Source organism: Balaenoptera acutorostrata, chromosome 5, assembly GCF_949987535.1.
Source record: "Balaenoptera acutorostrata chromosome 5, mBalAcu1.1, whole genome shotgun sequence".
NCBI classification, from domain to species: Eukaryota; Metazoa; Chordata; class Mammalia; order Artiodactyla; family Balaenopteridae; genus Balaenoptera; species Balaenoptera acutorostrata.
In genome coordinates this window covers 125,526,627-125,539,816 of record NC_080068.1, presented here as the reverse complement: position 1 = coordinate 125,539,816, position 13,190 = coordinate 125,526,627, and the positions used below count along the sequence as shown (strand labels likewise).

At 34.5% G+C, this 13,190-nt stretch overlaps 1 protein-coding gene across 4 annotated transcripts in view; it reads right to left on the bottom strand.

The window, feature by feature from the left end:
* AFG2A (AFG2 AAA ATPase homolog A) overlaps window positions 1-13,190 on the bottom strand; it is a 331,389-nt gene that overhangs the window by 225,549 nt on the left and 92,650 nt on the right. The window lies entirely within an intron of this gene.

Below are 13,190 nucleotides of genomic sequence, written 5' to 3'. Positions count from 1 at the left end.
TGCACCAGGTCAATTACAAAGCTACTCCTGAACAAACTACACCTTAATTTAATCTCATTTCCTTGATCACAAAAAATTACTGAATATTGATTTTTAAGAAGTAAACTCAACAGGTCTTAATAGTGAACAAAACCCTGATATTACACAATCAAGGCCCCACAATAATAGTTCTCATTAGCACTAGCTGGGATTTACTAAGCTCTGTTCAGAATTGGGAAATATATAATAAACATCTAGGTGGACAATTACAGAGTGAAACAGCATTGTAAGTATATTAAACATATAAATTCAATCAGATGCAGTTGAGAGTGGGAGGGGGGGAGAAGAGGGAAAGAGGATAGAAGAGACACACCTCATACCTTTGTCTTAGCACCCATGACAGCAAGTACACCTTAGTATAATCATCACATATTTAATAATAAGGTAATCAGGATTTCTAAATAAAAGAATTTAGATCTCAGTGTGCATTACAAGTTCAAAAACTTGAAACAAAGGAGAGTAGCCTCGAACTCACACTAATCAGACATACATGATGTTGTTACACAAATCATACTGTCAATTAAATTAAATGGTTGGTCCTTCCAGGTTGTTATATAAATTACACTGTCAATTTATTAAATGGTCCTTCCCTATGTCAAAAAGTTTGGGACCAAGCAAGGAGCATCTGGGAAGCCACTGAGATTTGTCTTGGTTAACATTAATTCCTGCAAGTAACCAATTGGCTGGTGCATGGATTTGCTGATCTGAGTCTACTTAAGACTGAACATTTTGAATAAACAGATTATATATCTTTCCAAAAACACTTCAAAATATAACTTTTCCAAATGTTAGATAGGAACATTGCTAGCAAAAGCTCTATGGGCTCCTTCATGATGACTACAAGCAGGTAAGTATTTAAGGATGCCAACAGATTACATCCAAGGCCTTTAATTGTATCTACTTTGCTAATTAGTTGTGATCCTACACTACAAGGGGCAAAGGAAGGTCACACGAACAGGTCTTGGGAGAGTCAAGGTGGGCTGTCCAGAGGTGATGGCTTCTAACCTATGACCTGAAAAATGAGTGGGGGCCAGACCAGCAAAGAAAAAGATAGGGAAGAGAGAGAATACAGAACACTGAAAATGGAAAACAGTTCAGAGTAGCACAGCATAGCAGTAATGTAAAAATGTAAACTATTAGCAGAGAAAGATAAACCAAGGCTGGATGACAAAGGCTTTATTATCCAAATTACCAAATTACTAAGTTTGGATTTTGTCCTAAAGTTGATGGGAAGTTTCAAGTAGAGACATGACAAGATCAGATTTATGTTTTTGAGGACTACAGCAGCTATAACATAGAAAACAGATCACAAAAGGGCAGTTTTGGTATGTTTTCCAGTCCAGTATATAAGAATCTTAGAAGGCTCTACTTCCTCCTAATAACAAGTAAAAAGCTCTATAAACTGAAAAATTAACAATTCTTTTTAGATCCCTCAGAAATGTGAGATCACAGGTACCTTAATCTGTTCAGGCTGCTATAACAAAATACCACAGACTAGGTGATTTATAAACAACACAAGTTCATTTCTCACAGTCTGGAGGCTGGTAAGATCAAGAGGCCGGCATGGTCAGGTGAGGACTCTTTTCCCCTGGCTGGTAACCGACACCTCCTCACTGTGTCCTCACTTACCACTATATTTCTAAAGGCTTATTTGCCACAGTTCCTTTTACCCAGTAAACCATGTCTATCAAGAAAAAACTATAAGGCATACTAAAAGGCAAACAGACACAGTTGGAAGAAAGTGAGCAAGCATGAGGACCAGAGAACCAGCAGGAATGCTGGAATTATCACACCAGTAATTTTTTAAAACTATGACTAATATGCTAAGGGCTCTAGTGGACAAAGTAGACAACACACAAGAAAGGGGCAACATAAGCAGAGAAATGGAAATTCTAAGTCTCAAAAAGAATTCTAAGGTTGTTATAACACTGTAACAGAAATAAAGAATGCCTTTATTGGGCTCATTAGCAGATTAGACATGGCTGAGGAAAGAATCTCTCTGCTTAAGTATGAGTCAATAGAAACATCCAAAATGGAAAAGGAAAGAGAAAAAAAGACTGAAGAAAACAGTAAAAAAGAAAAACAAAAAGAAAAAAGAAACAGAAAAGAAAATCCAAGAACTGTGGACAACAACAAAATATGTAATATATGTGTACCTGAAACACCAAAAGAAGACAGGTAGAATAGAAAAACTATCTGAAGCCATAATGACTGAGAATTTCCCCAAATTAATGTCTGACACCAAGATCCAAGAAGCCCAGAGAACATCAAGTAGGAAAAATGCCAAAAAGCTACACTTAGGCATATCATATTCAAACAATAGAAAATCAAAGATAAAGAAAAAATCTTGAAAGTAGCTAGAGGACAAAAACACTTCACTACAGAGGCACAAAGATAAGAATTACATCGAATAACTCCTCAGAAAATATGCCAGCAAGGAGAGTAGAGTGAATCCCCATAGGAATGTTATACTACCTAGCCCTGGAGAGAGTTACACATACACCAAAAAAAAATATTAACCTAACAGCATTACTAGATAATGATAAAGTTCTAATTTTTGTGACCTACCTAAAGGAATTTGTGTAACATAACTAAATAGCTTCAAGTGAATGGCATACTTCCATCAAAAGAAAAAATCCTGGGTCCATGCCACATCTAAATCTTATGTGTGCTAGTGCTTGCTTTGCCTTCTCCTAATAGGAACTATATTCAAATAATGTCAGAACCCATCCTTAGCTATGTTATGTACACTCTCCCTTCTTCCTCCAGTGAATTAGTAAGACTGCTAGATGTCTTACTGGTAAGTATGAATGTATTAGCTGAACTTGCTGAGAAGTAAAAAAAAATAGCTACGAGGTTTTGTTTCAGATTAGGCAAACATCATTGTGGTAAGGTGAGAGAAGAATGAGAGGAAAAATGAGGGGGGTAATTTTATTACAAAGTGCAACAATTCATTCAATTCAATTCAACTCATTTATTCAATAAACATTCACTGCCTAGCAGGCCAGACACAGCTTTAGGAAATGGGAATGAAAACATTAAGATGGCAGTCCCTACTTCCTCAAGGACCTTAGAGTCTAGCAAGGAGAAAGAAAACTCCACATTCATTTGCTTTTCCAAAATAAGTAACAGAATAGTTCCTGAAAGACTGATTCAAGAACTCTGGATAACATTTGCTTTCAGTTTAAATCAAGAACTTGGACAGAATAAACGTAACTAAATAGAACTAGATTAAGATAACTGATGTACCCCATCAGTAATGAAGAAGTGGCTCTAACTTATAACCATGAATGATCATACTATATAGAACATTTAGAATCTTTTATAGAAAGGAGAGCAATCTTATAGTTATCAAAGTTAGGTTTAGCCAGGGCTAGTACTGAATCTGAGCACCATTCAATACAAACTTTCCTACGTGGTAACATTTGAAAGAAAAATTAAACAATGATGTTAGGAGGCTAAAAAATGAGTAAGTTTAACAAATAACACAGATTTATTATTATTAAAATACACATATTGGTTTTAACTCTTCAAACTTTATAAAACAAAAAATTTGAATACATTTAAAGGCATTCCAAATTTACAAAAATTTTCATCATATAATTCGAACAGTATTTCAGTATCTTATAAACTTGGATTAATGTTTTGAACATAAATCACTGTAGAAAATAACAGATTTAAAGATGAAAGGATGTCACATTTAAGCTTCATTACAAGCACTTTTTACATGAGAGCTTATCAGGGGAAACAAAAACTATACAACTGTCTTTCATTTTGAATTTAAGTCATAGGTAAGAAAAAAAAAATTAAGGGGCTTTTTAAATGCCATTTTTAGATGCTGAAAGCACACTGACACACCACCACATTCTATTGACATAAACTAATCTAAAGTTAAGAATGGGTAAAACATTTCACGAATAGAAAAATAACCATTACCATAATCGCTTTAGACACTGAACCCAACAACAAGCATTACATATGGAGTCCACAAAAGAAATGGAACAATTAAGCCCAAGATACAATGTTATCAACAAAAGCATAACATTGAATATATACACCCCTAATTCACCCATTCCTCAAAACCCTATATCCTACAAATAAAAAGATAAATAGGAAAATATTTTTCTAGACTATCATTTAGCCTTTATCCATTCTTCCTTTTAGTTTCCTCTTAAGAAGAGGAAGGATGCTAGGGAATTAGAATCTGAAACAATGTTAAATTAGCATGTAATCTGGACAGGGATGGGACTGAGATGATAAAAGCAAAAATTCACCTGAATTGTAGTAAAAAAACAAAACAAAAACACAGAAATAGAAAAATGATGAATTTCTGCAGTGATCTGGGATCCATAAGAAAAATTCTAAACCTAAAAATTATAATAACTAAAATTAAGAATTAAAAAGATGAATGTAATAGTAGATTAAACACAACACCCAGGAAAAAAAAAAAAAAAGAAAAAAAAAGAAAAAAAAAAAAAAAACACAACAGAACACAGGATCCTTGAACTGGAAGGCACGTCAGTAGAAAATATCCAAACTGATGCACAAAGAGAAAAAAAGAATGAAAATAGTAAAAATACATATAGAACCAAGTGGAAAGCCTAAGAAATGTGTAACTGCAGTCTCATAAGGAGAGAAGTGAGAGAATCAAATAGAAGCCATATCTCAGGAAACACAACCTGAGAATTTCCCAAAATCATCAAAAGTAATCGAAGGCATCAAGAATGGACTCGGGATTCTCAAATCTAAAGCCAATAAAATTATTACTAACTAAAGATAAAAAGTCTGTGATCAACATTTAAAGTGATCAACAAAAAAGTTTTCTTTGCAAAATGATTTCTGTACAGTGGTTAAAATTAAAAGAGTTACAAACATGATACTTCTGAGTCCTAAGTATCAACTTCCCTAATGAGAGAAACTGTAGATTTTATGAGGCCATCTGTTTGCATAGATACTGTTCACTCACTGAAAATGTTAAGAATACATACAAGTGTTCCAGGTCCTAGTTTGCTTTTTCTTTCTTTACCTGATCCTGACAAGCCCAATGTGAATTTCTTTTAAAATGAATTGCCATGATTAGGAAACCTACATACTTGTGAAGGAGCTGGTTTTCCTTGAAGCAGTGAGTATAACCACCTAAAGGAAAATGAGTTTGGGGCAGGAGGAAACAGATACAATATTTATTTTTTATTTTCCCTGTTTTTCTAAAGTTCAGGAAGAATATGAATTATATTCTGATCAAATACCTTGAAGATGATAACACTATGGGAACAATAATTACAGTTCTGGCTCCTTGATAGACACTTCTTTAAAATAAAAAAAAAAATTTAAAGGAGAGACAATTTTTATATATTTAAAAAGTCCAGCAAGAGAACAAATACTTAAGCAAGTTATAATCCATGAAAAATAAAATCACATGGAAGACTAGTTCTGGGGTATTTTTTGGTTTTTTAAAATTTTTAATTCATGTATAACTGATTTACAATGTTGTGTTAGTTTCAGGTATACACCAGAGTGATTCAGTTTTATATATATACTTATATATTTTGTATTATTTATTATTTATATGTGTAACATTCTTTTTCAGATTCTTTTCCTTTATAGGTTATTCCAAAAATATTGAGTATAGTTCTCTGTGTTATACAGTAGGTCCTTGTTGGTTATCTATTCCATATATAGTAGTGTGTATATGTTAATCCCAAACTCCCTCCCCTCCCTTTCCCCTTTGGTAACCATAAGTTCATTTTCTATGTCTGTGGGTCTATTTCTGTTTTGTATATAAGTTCATTTGTATCTTTTTTTTTTTTTAGATTCCACATATAAGCAATATCATATGATATTTGTCTTTCTCTGACTTACTTCACTTAGTATGATAAATCTCTAGGTCCATCCATGTTGCTGCAAATGACATTATTCCATTCTTTTTTATGGCTTAGTAATTAATATTCAGAAATATATGCCAAGAAACTCAGAAAGTGAAAGCAAAAATCATTTGATGCATGTCAAGAATCAATAATGCCTTGAATATTCTAGCTGACCACTTCACGATAAACTATGCTGTCAGATTATGATCTATATTCAGCTTGAACCTAATAGTAAATAAATTATTTTAGATTAACAACATACCCTATAAAAGCAGACAGACATATATAATGAGTTATCTTCACATGCTGCCCTAGAGCTGTGTAAGCTGCATGTGCTCTGAATAACTGAAGCTTTGTATAAAGTGTTAACACAGAAAATGACATAAAAGTATGTATTTTTCCATCATGCCATGATTTCCCAGTAAAAATTCCAAGCTAACATAGGCAACACTCACTACATTTGTATAGTTTTGACTCAAACACAGTATTAGAGAAACAAGTGATTCTTAAACTCACAGTTCAATTTACCCTCTGCCAAAAGCAATTTTTTGAAGGGATTTTTTTCACAATCCTGGATGTCCCCAGGTTATTGTTATAAACATAATCCAACAAAAGAAAAATAAGGAAAATTAATTCATGCAAGTTCAAACTTATTCAAGCTAAAAATTAAAGCAGAGAAAATGCTTCTAAACATGTGTCATTTTCTTAAGTACCATAGATCTAGAAATGGTGACAATGAAAACTAAAGTTCTATAGTAATTATAATATATGATTATACAACATAAAGGTTTTAAAATCATTCCAGTAAAATCTTCATTGATTAGTACTCATTGGGAAGCTTGCTTTGAGTTTAGGAAAGAGCTTTGATAATCAGTAAGCTTGGGTTCAATTAGTAAGCCTTACCATTTTTTTTGTGTGTAATCTTGTGGAAGAGTTACTTAACCTCTCTGAGACTCAGTTTTCTCAATCAAACATGGAAAGACTCATACCACCCTCAAAATTAAATAAAATGTATAAAGGATCTAGCCTGATACTTAGCACAAAGGAAATGTCAATAGATAACAGTTATAAGCATTATCATTATAATTATCACCAGTATACCTGGCTTAATGAAGAGATCTCTATAACCTTTTACAAGTTACCCTAACAAATTAAACTGAAAATGGAGTGTCTGGCACATAAACGTTACTGAAATAAAGCATGAACGTGATATATGATTGAAGATTTTCAGAAGCCAGGATAGCACAGGTCAGTAGATATATGCAGATTCACATTGCCAGTTCTCTACTTAGCTTTACTTAAAACATGGTAGAAAGTATCAAACTTCCTTAAATTCTTCTATGAAAGCCACCAACATAATTCTAAGATAAAAACTACTCCTCTTAAGCCCTTCATAACTATGCCCAAAACAGTGAGCCTGATAAATAAACTACTAAAAGACACTTTGTTTATGCAAGATGTATTAGCAGGAGACTGCTATACACTGGTAATGAGAATTCTTTTCATTTTCATTAGCTGTTCAAATGTAGTGATAATTTGGCTCCTCAGGGTCCTCAAGGAACAAATTATTTTGAACAGCAAAAATTTCCAGATAAGACCTTTATACTTTCTCAGATATTTTTATACTTGAAAAACGACCTTTTAAAAAACGGCAAACCGGGCTTCCCTGGTGGCGCAGTGGTTGAGAGTCTGCCTGCTAATGCGGGAGACACGGGTTCGAGCCCTGGTCTGGGAGGATCCCACATGCCGCGGAGCGGCTGGGCCCGTGGGCCACAGCTGCTGAGCCTGCGCGTCTGGAGCCTGTGCCCCGCGGCGGGAGGGGCCGCGGTGGTGAGAGGCCCGCGCACCGCGATGAAGAGCGGTCCCCGCACCGCGATGAAGAGTGGCCCCCACTTGCCGCAACTGGAGAAAGCCCTCGCACGAACCGAAGATCCAGCACAGCCAAAAATAAATAAATAAATAAATAAAATTAAATAAAAATAAAAAAAAAATAAAAAATAAAAAACGGCAAACCTTCTAAAACAGAAAAAACAGAATATACTGTAAGACTGTGTGCTCAGATGCAGAAATGAAATAGAGTGAGAAGAAAATCTCCACTTCCCTGGTTTCTTAGATCTATACCGAAAGAAGTTCTCTTCATCTGTTTTTTCTAGCCTCTTTTTGTATATTCTAAATGAACTTTTTTTTGGGGGGGGCGCGGGGGGGAAGTGGGGGGGAAGTGGGGGATAGGTGGATACTGACTCAGGCTCTTGATTTATAATGCTCTGTGACTACAGACACATAGGATTTGGAACCCAGTGATTTGCATGCTTGCTTACTTGAGAAAAGACTCAATTTGATCCCCCTACAGTAAAATAAATGTGACTGAATGGCCTTCTGGCAGAGGGTAACATGGTGATCTTTCTACAAAATTAATTAGTATACGAAGGACGTACATAGTCTTTCAAAAAGTTTTGTCACTGATCTAATAAGCATGATCTTCATTACTGTTGCTATCCTCTATTATCCTTTGAATACTGTTGCTATCAGCTACATTAAAAAGAACATTGATCATTTCCGTACCCTTAGCACAACTGACAAAGTTTTGTGAGTCTAGACTCACTTTTAAAGTTAGTGTGTACAAAAACTACTGAATTTTTTTGAAAAACGCATCACTTAGCACTTCCTTAATTCTTTTTGGAGCTCTTTGACAGGTGAATGTATTCCAAAGCTTACAAATGATTCTTTATAATGAAGATGTTGACGCTTCTATGAACATAATGCAGGTGACAAAATTCCAAAAGACAGTCTCAGTGTTTAATTTTAAAATAAAATTCGTTCACAAATGACACTAAAACATGGTGAAATCATACTCTGCTAACAACCAGCTGAGTGAACCTAATCTCTAGTTTCTCTGAGGCTTCATTCCCTTATTCAAAAACTAAATGTCCGGGTTTGAGCAGAGAGTGCCTTCTCTGCTAGGCGCTGTGCTAGACATCTGAGGTACGAGGATGAAGATGATACCGTTCCCTTGAGGATTTCATAATTACTGGCATGTATGAATGAGGGAGTTAAATTAGATAAGACATATATATAGGTCTTTCTAGTTTAAAAATTCTGTGTTGGTAATACGGAGCACATAAGTTATTTAATTCATTATTTTTTTTTAATTGGAGTATAACTGGTTTACAGTGTTGTTAGTTTCTGCTGAACAATGAAGTGAATCAGCTATTTGTATACATATATCCTTTCCTTGTATTCAGAAATGTATTGATCTAGTCAAGTGCCATTAAACAGAAAGAGGTGAAACTCATACTGGTCTAATTTGCTACTTGTTGTAGAGAAACTGGTGGCTATAATTAATGTTGAAGATTAGGTGAAGGGAATTCTTTGGATACCCATTACTCATGTTGCCTTTGCCCTTTATTTCCACAGATCACTGATAGCTAGCTGGAGTAGCATAGTGAAACTGTTTTATGGACTGAGAAATATTCTTGGCTGACTTTCAAAGCCGCAGTAGGAAACAAAATCCATAAAACTGACATCCTAGGAAATCAAAACCAACTCCAAGTTTAAGAACAAATGTATAATCACTAACATAATGAAATGATTTTATAAAACTTTATTATCTGCTAGAGATAGGCAACACAACAATGGAAAAAATGTTCAGCTATAGAAAATACTGAAATTAGACTTTTCCAAAAGATTAATTTTCTTTTCCCTTCGGAAGTCAAGCCCCTTTTCCAAATTATCCCTGTTCAAAAGTCAGAGTGCCGTGGACTGAAGGGACTTTATGATATCTTAAAACAGGTCAGGAACCTATAGCCAGTCTAAATCTGGCCAGCCAACTGTTTCTCATTTGATTACATGTTGTCTATGGCTACTTTTGCACTGTAGCAACAGAGATGAATAGCTGCAGTAGAAACTGTATGGCCCAAAAAGCAAAAAATATTTACTAACTGGACTGTTTCAGAAAAGGAATGCTAACCCCTATCTTAAGGAGATCTCACCACCATGATGGTAATTATTACATTGATTTTATTTTTCAACAGCAAAAATTTCACAAAAATGATATTTATTTCCTTTCAGCTCCTGCAATAAAATAAAATCCCCTATCATCTCTTCATATGATTTCTAAATTATAGGCCAACAACTCATATCCAATTCAAATTTTAAAATGTTTTTCTAGTATAATTTTTAATGTCATAAAGAATCCCAAATGGCAGGCATCTGAATTTGTTTCTTAAAATCTACCCCCCACACCCCCAGTGTCAATATTCAGACTTGAAAGAGACCTAAAGAAGACTAGCCAAACATATACTATCAACACTCTGAACACAAGCACTACTTATGATAATTTTCTTGGTGCATGCAAAATGCAAGCAAATTTTCATTTTAAAAGCAAGATAGCTACAAATGACCTATGTGTCCTATAACAACAAAAAACAACTCCCAATTCCTAGTAAAATGCTGCATCAGGCCATCTCTCTAAGGAAAGTCATTAATGTCAGCTGGTGAGGATGATTCCAAGATCCACTGACTAGCTGGAACGTCCTAGACAGAGGAAGTTGTTCTAGGAATCTCTAGATTAGTCTAGTGGCCATTTCCTCAGTCAGAGGAGACCGGGCCAAGAGAATACAGTATATGGGGAATCACCCTATCCTTCTTTACTTCTGGGGACAGAAGTGTTGCCTAAGACAAGAGTGACTGATGATGTACTGCCCAGCGTGCTCTCCCCTCCCCACTATAACCCTGAAAAAGGTAAAAATTTAAGCTAGCTGGGAGGCAGGGCAGAATACTAGAACCAACTGTGTAATATCCTACTTTGCATTAATGCAGGGGCCTTTTTATGAATTTTTTTCTTCAGCTGTAAAGAACTTAAAACAGTTTCTAGAATATAATAAGCACTAAATAAATGTTACCCAATATTATTATTAGCTCAGTATAATTCAAATCTCTTCCCTACATCAGTGCCTTACTCCCTACCATAGTATCCATTTTCCAAAGAGCTATGTTACTTTAATAGCATTTTCAATTTTCCCAAATATTTACAAATCATTAAAGCACTTTGCAAAGGGAATCTTAAAACATTTCGTCCAACTCACAATATGAAATAAGACAAAAAATCTTATTCAGAACACCCATAATTTAAATGGGCATACAGAAAAAGAGAAGTAAATATCAGGCTTACTTATTTTTCAAGTCCCAAAGAACTTAAATGGGGCAGGGAAGAGGAGAAAATAGTGGTTGTAAGTAGACACTTTTATAAGCATGAAAAATCTCTCTTTCTGAAAGCACAAATATTTCTAAAGCTAAGCAAATAGTACGTCTATACTCTATTTAATGTGCAGGTTGCAATCCTCAGTTTCATGGCTAATTTGAGTAACTTCAAGTAGTCAAAATAATTGACATAACATGCACAGGATAGTACAGACTAGTATATATCATAATTCATGGCTCAATTTGTTAAACATCTTAAGTGTGGAAATCCAAATCTTGATAAGAAGAAACAGTCATCTTAGGCACTGTCACATTTTTGGACTAGTCATATGAGTTGGATCTGAATGTTATCATAGAAAAACAGAAGAAATGAAAGCAATGAATATTCTACGGCCCAAAATTAAATAGAAAATTTCTAGCTTATGGAATTTTTAATTTTTCTATGTTTTCTATTTCTTTAACAATGTACAAAGTTGGTTTAGTATTTTCGGAATTTCATACTTTTGCTATCTATCAACAGCTGTGCTTTCACTTTGTAGAAACTGTGTCCAATTCAAATAGCTGAAGAACAAAAATATATGTGTGAAGCTTTTGTTTGTTTTCGTTTTCAGGTTACAGCACTCTAACTAGATAAAACAATAACTTTCTAGGTAATGTTGGCCCATCACACAATTATGGGGAAAAAACAACCAAAATATCATTCTATGAGATTCTTATGGTTATAAAAACCAAACTATATAAGACTTAGTGCAGCTAAAGTACAACTAAAACTCTCTACTTTGGACTATTAACATTACATTTGGTAGTTCAGCCTTATCTTTGTTTTCTGAAATGTCAACTAACTTGACCGAAATTTCTCTATGCAAAGGAAACTACACAGAATTTACCTGTACTTTATTTGAACGAGCCACTGAGGAAGGGCTCACAATATGATGAAGACTACTAGAGGAGATGATATCTAGAGGCTGCAAATTATTCGCATCTCTTAATACACTTGCAAATTCCTACTGAGCCAAAGTACCTACAAAAACAGGTTATTTCTACCAAGTGCCTTGTCTGGCTTCTCACACCGTTACCTTTCAAAGGCATTTTATGAGAACTCTGCTACATATTCCACCTCCCATTTGGTTCATGTTTAACAATGTTTCCCACCCTGTCCCTTTCTAGGCCCCAAAAACAGACGTCTCTGATGGCACATAAATGTGGCAGATCACCCTACTTCAGTAAACTTCTCTGGCTTCTTTTTCTTCTCTTGCAGTCAAGGTGAACTTGAGCTATTTGTAACCTTTTGTTCCATCTCACTTCAGAAGTAATAAAAGGACTCATGAACTCCAACTCATAAAATAACAAGACTGGTAGGTATTTACAGAATATCAAATGGGTGAGGTAGAGAGCAGGGCAGGCTACCTCCTAATGTTTCCTAGTGACAGTTCATACTCTCATCTGATTAGGCAGCTCTACCCAGTAAAGAAGAGAGCAGTATACCTCTTATCAAATTTAACACTGAGACTTGGAAGGTGCCTTCTGCCATCACTATAATTATCATCAGCAAAACTTTTATAGTCAATGTATAATCAGAGGGCTATGAAGAAAACACACAAATTAACACTCTCCAACGTGAAGTACTTGTAGCATGTATTCCTTAAAGGACCTGTAAATCTTTGTAGAGAAAACAAAATCATACTTGAAAACAGTTTTATATATATATATACACACACACATATATATGTTTGATATATTATAAATAATCCTCTTTATTGTCTGACATTCAGAAACAAAACTATTAATACTAATTTTTATCCTATTGTAACTATATTTTAGGAAACATGACTTAATCCAGATAATACTAAAGTCTGTATAATAACAACTTTTATTATAATTGGGTTCTACTCTATCACGTAATTATGCTTAATTGAACTTTATTTACAGTTTCAATCACATGTTAATAAAAACCCAAATTTTGATAGGCAGTGCAGGGGGCTCTCTTTATATAGTAAACTATAAAAATTAGCTCAAATGCCCCAAATGCACACCAGTCTTAAAAAAAAAAATTATACATGAAAGTACTATAAAGTGATGACATGAAAT